This window comes from Grammomys surdaster, unplaced genomic scaffold, assembly GCF_004785775.1.
Source record: "Grammomys surdaster isolate TR1022 unplaced genomic scaffold, NIH_TR_1.0 126187, whole genome shotgun sequence".
NCBI classification, from domain to species: Eukaryota; Metazoa; Chordata; class Mammalia; order Rodentia; family Muridae; genus Grammomys; species Grammomys surdaster.
The window spans coordinates 1,819,698-1,832,173 of record NW_021620993.1 but is presented as its reverse complement, the minus strand read 5'-3'; the positions used below and the strand labels follow the sequence as shown (position 1 = coordinate 1,832,173).

Below are 12,476 nucleotides of genomic sequence, written 5' to 3'. Positions count from 1 at the left end.
CCCCCCTCTCTCTCTTTCTCAGATTGAGCATATCAGACAGTACTGTCCTACCAGGCTCCCCATGGCTCTGTGTCAGTGGTCTGTTGGGAAGTTGGTGCTGTCTATGCTAATAGTACTTCCACAGTTGCCAGTGATGCTGACACCTTTTACACACCTCTTTGCCTTCTTTGTAAGCAGTCTGTTCCAGTCTTTTGCTCACTTTTAAATCAAACTGTTTTTCTTGACTTGAGTGAAAATCTTTTATATTTTCTGGATACAGGCACCTTGTCATATATATGATATGAAATATTTTCATAGTTTTAGAATGTGCTTGCTTTTTGGCTCTTAAAGACACTTGTTGATCACCTTCAGGGTTCTTCCGTAGACTGAATTCTTAAGTGGGGTGTCTGGTACAAAAGAAGGGGGAAAGTCAGTGTTTAATGACTGGATAGATGGACTTCTTCTTTTACCAAGTAGCAGTAGTTTTTTTTTTTTTCTTCCTGACAGTCAGTATGCTGGACGATTAGAAAAATCGATTAGATCATTTTCTGACCGCAATATTTCTTCTTACTATCTCAGAAGGATTAGCAATCTGTGGAGATTACAGAACTGGTATGATGCTGGCTGACTTTGGATCCTTCCTCTTCAGCCTCCTAGTTTCCTGTTGACCCACCATCTCCAACCAACTGTCGTTGTTGGGCCAACTTCATCTTAACTTTATGTTTTTGCTCAAGAATTAGATGCATGCATTTGTTCTGTGTCCTGAATATGCATAAAGAAAGTAGCTGTGGTCCTGACCTCTTGAGCTTCTCATCAGTGCTACAAATTCTGTCCTCTTCCCCAAACTAGGTTGATGCCTCCATTTTATGTTCTTTTACCTGTGATTTTGCTTAAGAAGACTTCATTTATTTATAAATATCTATTAGTGTTTTTCCCTTTGCCTTACTGCAAGCCAGTGACTTTAAATATTTTTGTTCATATATTTCCCAAAAGAATTTTGAAACAACTAGGTAACCTCTCTCACTTGCAAAGGATATAGCTTTACTTTTTTTTTTATAGGATACAGCATGCTTTAAAACTTAATATATTATAGTGCAACTTGCTCATTCATCTTCTGAATATACCCCTTGTGCAAATGTGGTTGCTCAGTCATTAGGGCCATTCCTTCTTCAGCTTTAACCTGCTGCTGAGTGTCTCTTACATGGGAGAAAAATACTCTTTACAGCAATTCTTTTATTGATTCAGTAGCTTCCCACCCAATATCTGTCTTAATCTTGCTTCAAATAGCCTTTATTGCTTTTAAGTAACGCAATTCTTTTCAATGCTCTGTTCTGACAATATTTAGGTATCTTTGATGCTAAAATTGTGTGAATATAGTATTCACACAATTAGTAATGTTGACATTTCTTCTCTCTCACCTGTGGTGCTTTAGAGGCATCTGATAGATAGATGGTTTAGGGGTATTTCATACCGTGAAGGCTCTTAGTATATACCAGGTTAAGCATATGGTACTATGGTAAGAAATCTGACTGCAGATGGCAGCTTCCCCTTCTGCAAATGTGTGGACTCTGGTGCTGAGTAATATCCTGGATGTCTCTGTTTTGCTGCAGAAAATCTAACATCGATTTTTGATTGCCTTTTAAAACTTCACTTCTCAAGGAAACCTTATCTTTATGTTGGCATCTGATTTTCTGTGAAGTCATAATTTTGGATCAGAAATTCCAGCTGTGGCATCTAGTTTTATGGAGTCCAAACTGAGAATTAAAAACTAGTCTATGTATTTCAATATGTGAAATGAATGTTATCTCTGTGTGAAACAGTGTGCACTGTGTTTAAGGATTTTAGTTTGCAGTATTCTGCTAAGAGAAGCAGCTTGCACAATAGTGGACAGCGCAGAGGAATGGGCTGAGTGTGCCCTTCCTCCAGTGTCCCATGACATAATGTGATGTGTACCTCACTTCAAGCCAGCAGCTAAGGAGACTACCTCACTTCCCAGATGAGGAAGCTGAGGGCTTCACTGTGTTCTGAGTGAGTGAGACAATGCTCACTGACTGGAGGTGAAAGGAGTTAGAGTTAATCTTGTTAGGGGAAATCACATGGCCTGCTGTTTGACAATGCAGGGGTCCTATGCAAAGAAAGAGCCCCCCCCCCCGCACCCCCCCCACCCCATGGCAGCATTGCTCAGAGGTTGCTTGTGCCTAAGACTAGGAAGGCTCTAAGAGGCTAGTGAAACAGGAGATAAGTTGGCAAAACTTTTCAGTATTCAAAACTGTTTTCACTCTCTACTCTAAATCTGCTCTTCAGTCTTTGTCCTAATGAATTACAAAAATCTGTGGTTTGGAATACAAGAATGCTTGGGTGTAGCAAATTGGTGCTCGTTATTGTAGGATTTGTCTTGCAAAATTAGATACCTGGTTGTCTAGCTGTGGAGACATGACTCCATTGTGATCAGTGTAACAGATGGTTGTTATGTTGCTATTAGAAGTTTTAAGAAGTTTTTGTGCCAAGTGAAATAAATAGGCTATAGCATATGATTTCATTTGTGTGGAGGCTTTAGATATACAAATAACAGTATATAGAGTGTTTCAGAGTGCTGGCAGTATGGCTTGATTTTACTTTCTAACTCTGCATAGTTCATAAACTATCTACCATAAGCAGAAAATTAGGCCATACACCTTTAATGCAACCAAATAGAATTATTTTTATAATATAAAGTTATAAAGTCATTTAGACTCTTGCTGAAAGTAGGCTCATAGATACAGCAAACATGAAGATGATGCTTGGCTGAACTCTCACACAGCTGCCCTGTCTCTACCCTGCTGTGGACCCCACTGATAGGGATAGCACCCATCCAAAACAGAGGTGTAAGTTGAGGCCTACAAGGAACTGTCTTAATGAGCAGCCATTTTATTTGAGCCCAAACAAAAGAGCACATACATTTGAAAAGCTGTTCTCCAGTACTGAAAGAACATTGCTTTATTCTTTCAGAGAGCCTTCTTACTAGTTAGCTCCACTGACTGGAAGGTAACATTCTGCCACTTGTAATGGTTTGATTGGTGACTGGAAATTTTCATAAATCTGCTTCCCAGAACATTCTATTATATGGGTAACTTGACCCAATTTCTCTTTTACCTGGTTCTGGTTTAATAATTAAATTGAGTTAGCCATTAAGTAACAGTTGGTTATGTAGAAGCCAGTAGTGAATACCTGGGAGTCTGAAAACACACCTTTCATCAGGCCAGGAAGAGTACTGTGTTCTCGGAGTACAGCACTGGTCAAGCAGCTGTGCAAATGAAGCTGTTTTCCTAAAAGGTAAGCTTTCCCAGAGCGTACCGTGGTTTTCTTCATTCTACGAATTCTTTGGAAAAAAATCTAAAAAATATTTTGAAGCCCTCAATTCCACTTTATAATTTTGAATTAATAACTTCTTACTACTGTAATTTCATACGTTTTATACTACCCCCAGGAAAAAAGTATTTACTTACTTTACATTTCTTATATTGATTTCAGTTGGTCTCATTTTGCATTACAATTATGGCTTTCCATTCCATGAAGTATGGCTTAGAGTTGTGTTTCAAATTTGAAATGGCTCATGCATTAATAAAGCTACTGTTTTTAATTTGAAAGAAATGCTCTCTAAGGAAAGTTGTTAGGCCCTGGGATGCAGTTTTAAAGTGTTTGTTTTGTGATAGTCTCAAGTTATTATTCCCCCCAAGAAAAGTGCCATCTTTAGCCCCTCACTTTCCTGTTAGGTTAACTACATTGATTTCTTTGCAGTCACCCAGGGAACACAGAACAAGAAGGACAGTGCTGTCTAGATGAGCCTTCTGTACAAGGTCTTAGGAACAAAGGTGATATCTTACTCGAAGGAAATTCCAAGTGGATGCAGTGCCCGGTCGGCCTCTGGATGGAAAACCTAGGCGTTCCTTAAAACTCAAGCTGCTTCTACTTGCCTAATTTGGGGGTTGTGAATATATGCCCATGTGGATATAAACTGGTTTTATGGTACTCGTTAAACATCATGACTTCCTGTATTTGCTGATAATTTTGTTCTGACAGTCAATTGATTTGGGGGGGAGTTGTTTTGTTTTGTTTTTCCTGACAAACAGAATTGTTCTCTTTGGAAAACATACAAAATCTTTTATTTTGAATCAGAGCAATAATGTAGACCGTCCAAACTCATGCTTTATTATCTACTTAATGATTATTCATGAAGCCAGTGGAGACATTACTGTTATTAGCCTAATGACACAGTACTTTTTTTTGCAAGAAGTAAAACATCCAATATTGAAAATTTTGCTTCTTTTTTTTTTGGGAGTGCACCCCACGGGGTGTGGGGAGGGCAACAGTAACAAACACTTTCAAATTTAGGAAAGACATGTAAATTAGTTACAAATTTCTGGTTACAGTATGTACCAAGAATTTTCCTTTTTACCAAAGAATTATATCCTCTTTATTTCTCCATTAGTATTTGTGAGATTCAGCTGAGCTTGTGTGTGTGTGTGTGTGTGTGTGTGTGTGTGTGTGAAAGCACATTTGTGTGTAGTAATTAGTGATGTTTTCGTTGACAGAGCTGGCAACTCTCATATGTAAACACTTGTGAATGCATCTGTCTGGCCCAAAGCCTGTCATCTCCTTACGCTTTTATACTTAGATGATAAAGTTGATATTAGTAAAATAATAGTACACACCTCATCCCAGGCACCCTTGATGCATCTCAAGCCAAGGCAAGGGTGTTGGAGGCCCAGTGAGCACACTTGGATTTTGTTTGTTTGGGATGCTGCAGCATGGTGAGCAGTACCAGCAGAGTAGGGGCAAAGGCTGTGCAGCCACATCAGCTCGATTTGAATCCAGTTCTGTGACTTCGTAACTGAGTGCATCAAACAGCACTGTGCCTTCTTGAGCCTTGGTTGCCTGTGTGTGAACAGGGATAATGAATCTCCTCATGTGCAGTAACAATGTCTAAGGTCACTAATCAGGATCAAGATGAAACTTTACCCAGTTTACAGTGTTCCATGAGTGCAAGGGATATATTTGATATTAATCATAGAATAGTAAAGTCACTGTTGTCCCTATATTCCAGGGCTTGGTCAGTCAATGCCAATTAAGTTGAATGATTATTTTTTCTCCTGGTTCTCCCCACCCCCTGAGACATGTTATAAATACATTAGCGACTGGAATATGTTTTCCCTCTTGGTGGGTTTACAGTGTTCCTAGGAATTTAGCTTGAGCTCTGAGAAGGAAGCGGAGTCCAAACGGGCAGAGTGGAGGTATTCATTATCTCTGCATGCCTAGCTTTGAGTCGGGCCATGTCCTCTCCAGTGCCAATCCAGTACCTAAATTCTGAACTTTTGTTTTGAGATGCTGATTTTGTGGAATTTGATTTTGTAAAAAACATAAAGAAACCTGTGATCTTGTGCTGGGTACACTGGGAGAGTCCTATCTATTAAAGGCTATTTGGCAGTCAGAAGAGTTCTGCTTCCTCAATGGCTGTAAAATCACTCCTTAATCCAGCTACTTGAGATATTGAGACATTTTATTTTTTTGCATCTTAAGTTCTTAAGAGTTTAGCCTCCTTATATGACACTGTAGCAAAATATGACTGTTAGTAATTTCTGCTAGACCTGCACCTGGGCTCTGGCGAAATGTTCTTTAGCAAGGGCAGAGTTATAGATAACATGTATCTTTCTACCACAGGTAAGTAGGCAGCCTTCTGAATCAGTTTGAGAAGGGTATGCAAAAGCCATTGGTTTAAAAATTGTTAACATAAGTATCCTAGGCCTCAGCTCTCCTTTTCTAACAGGGAGGTCTGAGCAAGCCCAGTGGGACTGGAAGAATGTGGACATTGTCCTAGAAGGAGAGGGACAGATGAGACTGGAGAGTTACTAGGCAGGGGCACTAGTAAGGATCTGAGCCTGAGTCTAGCAAATGAGCCAGGAAAATGATGGAGGAACTGTAGAACTGAGTGACCAATTGGCTGTTGCAGTTTATTAGGAGACAGAGGCCTGAACCTGAGAAGGCAGCAATAGCCTCACAACTTACACAGGCTAACATAGGAACTCTAGAAGCAAGGTTGCCCTGGGTGCATGACAGAGATGAAGATTCCAGAGTTCCAGCAAGAGACAGGGATGAAGGATGAGGATGGAGGACCCCAGCAAGATGTCGACATGAGAGCAGGAGACCCCCGTGTAGTTTTGGGTGAGGACTGATTTTGTGTTTGTTCCTTTTCCCTCTCTTGCCTCATTTGCCAACCATGTTGCTGTTTAAGAAGTCAGAGCATTTTTATGTTCATGGAGCAAGTCTCTTTGACTCTTGGTGCTTTCCAGTTTCCATGGAAGACGATAGATTGTTCTGCCTTTCTCTTAGGAATGTAGAGAAAAGGTGAAGGGGAAAACAATCTTGATTTTGCAATTGTATATAGCAAAAAACTTTAGAGGAAGGTTCCTTGCACAAGAAATGCAGTATAGCCACAGGAGCCTTGTTCTTTGCTGTGTAATCATCAGTTGCTCTTGTTCATGTTTCCAGCACACTGCATGCACAGTACTTGCAGTGCAAACTCTGACTGGAGACAGAGCACCACAGGGCTCTGCTGTCCACCTTGAATTCTCATGTGTACTTTGACTTGTACTTCTTTGTGAGAGTCATATGACACCCTTAGAGAGAAAATAATATCCTCGAATTATTCCCAAGTTTCACTATACTAACTTTGTGCCAGTCACTTTTCTAGTTCCTTTGCGTCTCACCTTCTGTGATGTACATGCTGATATTGCTCCATTATACAAATGAGGAAACTGAGGCAAAACTAGGCTAAGTATTTGGGAATAGGCACGTACCTGCACACCCAGCATAGTGTATGCTTGTTGACATCTCTGAAGAATTCCATGTGTTGTTGCTAGTTTGCATTTTTGATGCTTCCAGAGGTCTGGAAGTAGTATGGAGGGTTAATTGGTTGTATAAGCACCGTCTTGGATGCAGAATCTGGCCCCAAAACTATCCCTCAGCCTCGTTCTTGTGAGGCCTGTGGTTCTCAGCTCTGGTGAAGGCATTACCCAGGAGCTTGTGGACACCAGCCATCTTTCTTCTCCTGCTTCAAGGTCAATGCTTGCTTATTTACTAGTCCACTAGTGTGGCTCCTTCCTCTGATCTTATGGCACATATTAGGCTCCTCATGGCTTTTTGCAGTTAAGGACCTAGTGGCTTTAGCCCTGTAAGATAGGCACTGTGGATATAGGAACATGCCTCCTACTTGCACACCCAGCATAGTGTATGCTTGTTGACATCTCTGAAGGATTCCATGTGTTGTTGCTAGTTTGCATTTGATGCTTCCAGAGGTCTGGAAGTAGTATGGAGGGTTAATTGGTTGGGTTTTTATTTGCATACTAGCTCTGGTCTCTCTAAGCCAGTGGTAGACACTGTGGATAATGTTCACTGAAAAGGGGTTATATGAACATCGGAAGTGTGCTCCATGGTGGACAGGCATGAGGGCTGGGTCCTTCACCTGTAAACAGGCATCGTACTCATAAGACTGGCTGTGAAGAACCACCTGAATATGCTGTAATTTTCAATCAAATGTAAAAGCTGTGGGCTCTTTGGGGCTGGACTAGACCTTAGGGATCAGGGAGTGTAATCCCTGTGTTCATGGCTCTTTGCTGCCTCTCTGCCTGCAAGGGTTAGAATTGGGCAAGTTGATGTAAGCTCAGCAGTAATATATCCAGAGGTATTCTATAAAGTATTTATTCTGTACCATGTGCACACAAGAAGTCCAATACTTTCTTAACTAGGTGGAGTAGCCTGTAGTTCCAGAACTTGAAGCTGAGGCAGAAGACTTGCTTGAGACTAGCATAGACCTGTCTCAAAAACCAAAAACAAGCAAAAGACCATCCTTGCTCCTGAACTGATGGCTGCTTTTGCCTACATGATGTTGGTCACCCAGGGCATATTCTGTGTCATGTGATCCTCAGAAGAACCTCCCCTGAGCCAAGTATAAGGTTTTATTGCTTTGTAACAGTGACCACTATATTTGATAGGAGCTTAGGAGAGGCTAGGGAGGAAGCATACAGACTCTACTGTTTGCGTGAGAGGAAGAAATAAAAACACACTAGGGTAAAGCCAGGGAAGTTCTCCTATTATTGTTTCCCATGGAAATGGGGGTATTGGCTCTTTGCTGTCTTGCTGTCTTTGAGGGTTAGAATTGGGCAAGTTGAATGGTGACAGCCTTGCTACCACAACACTGGCATTGGGCTGCAGTGAACTTATACTGGGAAACTATAATGTGCATTATGCTTAGAGATGATTTCTAGATAGTTAAAGCACTATTTTTATCAACACTTTATAATAGATTTTTACATTACTACCATTTGTAACTATTACAACTTGAATGAAAAGTGAAATCTCATTGGCACACAGCGAGCATTGCTTATCTGGAGAGCATCTCCTGTGGAAGGCTCAGACTGCAGTGGAGACGGTAGAAGCAGCCCTTCCGAGAACCTCCCTGCTGTCTCCCAATTCCAGTTAAAAAGATCCTCTTTTTACTACCACAGAGGATTTAGCACAGCAGAGGTGAACATGCTGTGGTGTTGGCTGAATCCCAGAGGGACTGCCTGCTTTTAGTATTTAGAATGTCTCAGTATATTCTGTCTCTTGTACAGACCAATTCATGACAGATACATATTAGACTTTTCTTAATCGTTTGTTAAAGTTTTCCCTTGCAGGATGTGAAGTGGAGTGGGGAGCAAATGCACTCTGCCTGCAGTGAGGCTGCTTACAAAACAAATGAGTGTTAAGTTCTCTTAGCAGTTCACAAACTGAAGCAAAGAAGCATCTTTCTGGCTTCATCAATTTTGATGATGGAAAACCTTAAGGATTTGTAGCCTGCAGGTTCTGCTGTTTACATTCTATTGTGTGGCCACTTCACATATATTTAATATCTAATTTATGACACAATCAGCAATATATCTTTGTTTCCAAGTGGCAAGTTTAAAAGTAGTAATGAGAATCAGAATGTGGCTGACTTTCAAAATTATACATTATACAGAGAAAAACTTGAAACTACAAATTTTAAATCTCATAAAAGCTAATCAAATTTAGTAGTATACATACTCCCTCTGCATCTGAGTTTCATAAGCCCTAGGAGCGCTGACAGTGCCTGAGGAATCTGTTTCCCACCCTCAAGCATACATTCCTTCGCCTTCTCGGGGAAGAGACTTCCAGAGGAGCCTAGAGATTGCCAGCCATCCCTGGCTTCCCAATCAATAACCAGCTTGTCTTACTCTTGGGTGACCGAAGAGTCCACAGTATGTCTCATTGTCTTATGTGTGAAATAAAAATGGCAGAGTGAAAGTTGACCTGTGACATGAGAATGGGCCTTGTGTTAAGGACATATGAGTGGTGTTTTCAAAAGAGAAACAAAGTGACTTCGGCCAGGAGGGGGGCCCTCCCCACCCCTATCACCCCTATGCTGTCAGTGCTGAGTTGGGGCTGAGTTACTTCTTCCATCTCTTGTTTTCCTGCTGTCTTACTCGCAAGTGTTTTTTGGATGTTACTTGTTTCACTTTCTCTTCTGCAGCCATGGTCTCGTCCTGGTCCCTGGCAGAGCCTTCCAACAGTTTGACTCATGGTGCACACAAGTTCAAGAGTTAATGAAATGTGTTTGATTAATTTATTACAGAGCGCTGCCTCAAGTTAAAACAGTTTTGCTCTGGAAAATTTTTTCTTTTCAAAAGAAGGTCCTTATTTCTAAGAGCAGAGCTCTGATTTTAATTAAATAAAGAACATTTTCTGCAATTTTTTTCTAAAAGCTTAAGACTAATTTCTATGGTTACTAGGGATATAAATCTCTAGATTGCTTTAAAACAAAGATTTGTGTTCAGGAGAGAGTTGACAGCTCCCTTTAAGAGAAGCTATTACTTAATTTTACTTTCCTAAGTTTAAACACATAAAAATATTTGTAATGATACCCCAAAGGCATCATAAAAATGTAAAATAATTGTACTCTAAAATATCTAAAATTACAGGAAATAGACCTCATTTTAAAAAATGAACTAGAATTCATGGCTAGGGAACTAGGGTGTGACACACTTCAAAACCAGAGTCTCTTGTTAGAAGGCTTTTTTTCCTAATTATTAAAAAATATTTTGTTAATTATACAGACTTTAAAATATGTCCATTCAGTTAGGAAATAATTCTTTTTAGTTTTGTTACTTTTAATTTGTTCTACTGTGCGGATGCCTCAGTCTTCTGTGAGAAAAGTCATCTGTGTGTAGAATTATGTGGGAGCCCTGGATTTGTGTCTGTAACTCGGAATTAGCCTATTCTAAGTCTCGTTCACAAAGGGCCCATGCTACTGGGCACCAACACTGCTGCCGTGTTACTCTCCCAAGGCGTCCTTTCTCTTTCAGTGCATAGTGGGAGCCAATAAAGCATTCAGCTTAGAGGTGGGTTATATTTTAATAAGCATACTATGAAATGTTTGTTAGAAAGACTGCAAAAACATTTTCCACTTTTTAATAAATAAAGCTAATCCTTCCTTTCTTTCCCATGCAGTATTGTGGGTTTTCTTTTGCTGTTTTTGTTTACCAAAACAAAAACATGTAATCTGGGCCGTATATAATAAAACACCCCCATTTCATTAAGAAAGCAACATATGACTTATATAGTATTTATGCTAAAGACTGGATATTCTATGTAAGACGCTCCTGGGCCAGGAATGCTTTGCATTAGTTCCCATTTATATTTTCACAGCAAAATGGGGGAAAGAAATTCTGCACCTTTTTTTTTTTTTTTTAAGAGACAAGAAAATGCAGTTGACTGTGGGTATTGAAATGCTGTGAGCTGCGTATTTGAACCGACATAAACATCGATCTTTGCAAATGTACAGGAATCAGCTTTTATCTTTCAAGCAAAGCATTTCCCATAGTTTTTGTGGGTTTTTATTTAAGTTGGAGGAACTTTGGAAGTTTGTGTGAAAGTATAAATAAATTTAGGAAAGTCATGATTAGAGTTTGATAGTAAACACTCAGCAGCAAATTGGGAAAGTCTATTAAAGTCAGATGTAGCTTTTAATAATGTTTGCTCTAAAACTTACTCTCAAGAAGACAGAAACAGTGACTTATGCGGGTTTGGAACAAAGGTTTGTCCGTGAGTCAGAATAAAACTGAATGCGAATTTTCTACATGAGGTTTCTGGTGTTTTGAAGAGCCTTAATGATTGTTTCAGGAGCTCCACAATGCCCTTTCCTAATTTTAATTAGTACAGAAGTCACTTGTATGTCCATACGTGTGTGTATTCCAGTTTAAAGGCAAAACAATTTCCAATAAAATTTAACATTTTTTTTTCCTGAAATAAACCTATGTGGAGATTTGCAATTCTCCAAAGAGGGGAAAAAAGTAAGTTCGTTTTGTTTAGTTATTGAAATGTACTAAAATACAGATATATAGATATAGATAAAAATAAAATTTAAAACTTCAAATTTGTTTCAAATTCCAAATTTATTGTGAGCTTGACCTGGAAGCCAGTCATGCTTCTGTCCCTTGCTTGTGCTCTGAGGCTGGGGAAGCTGCTGCATTTCCCCTAGGGCAATCCCAAAGGGCAAGATGCCGCAGCTTGCCTGTTGATACACAGGGCTTCAAATAGTGGTCAGGCTATCATCTGCTCAGAGCCGGTGAAGGCTCTTACAAACCATTTGACTCTTCTTTCTCTCAAACAGGACTTTGTGTGTGATCCTTAAAGTGTGTGTGCTTATTGTTGGGGGCACGTGGTGCTACATTTTGATAAGTTTTATTGCTAACAAATTGTGACATGATTTTAAAGTGAAATTCTTTGTTATAATAAGAATAGAAATGTTTATATTTGTATTCTTTTAAACATCTTAGTCATCTGAAAAAATTTGCTCAAGAAAGACAAACTTGTCTTTACTCAGTTTACTGTGAAAGTTTTTACACATGAGTTTTAAATATAAAATTCAAGTAGAGACTTTAAAATCTTTTGTGTCCCAGTAAAATCATTTCTGAAGGTGCGGGATCTGAGTCTCCTAGTTAAGGTCTAGTATGTATCTTTTTCTTCCTAGTTGTTCTACTCTACCCTAGGATGGAAGGAGCCGAGTATTCTAGTCTCTCTGAAGGTTTAAGTAAACTCATTTTTATCAGACAAGTCTTCACATTGTAACATTTAGCAGTTGTCAGTTTACTGTAGTTACTTAAGTTCTAGAAACCATGGGTTTGTTTTTGATTTTGTTTTTACATTTCCACTTTTTCAAAGAAAATGTGTTAGAACATTTTGTAACTTATCCCTTGAAACCGTACTTTCTTCAGTGTGTGTGTGTGAGAGACTATAATGAGGGAAAGGAATCTTTCTTTTTTTTTCCTTTCTTTTCTTTTTTTCTTTCTTTTCTTTCTTTCTTTCTTTCTTCCTTCCTTTCTTTCTTTCTTTCTTTCCTTTCTTTCCTTCCTTTCTTTCCTTCCTTCCTTCCTTCCTTCCTTCCTTCCTTCCTTCCTTCCTTC

The 12,476-nt window shown here is 39.4% G+C and overlaps 1 protein-coding gene across 2 annotated transcripts in view; it reads left to right on the top strand.

The window, feature by feature from the left end:
• Stx18 (syntaxin 18) overlaps positions 1-12,476 on the top strand; it is a 91,517-nt gene that overhangs the window by 34,325 nt on the left and 44,716 nt on the right. Inside the window, exon 1 of one of the 2 annotated variants that reach the window (XM_028758073.1) lies at positions 3,187-3,291. The exons of the other annotated variant lie outside the window; for it this stretch is intronic. The gene's annotated coding sequence lies outside the window, so the exon portion shown is untranslated. Of the gene's footprint in view, positions 1-3,186; positions 3,292-12,476 lie in introns of those variants that run through there. 2 annotated transcript variants of the gene reach the window in all.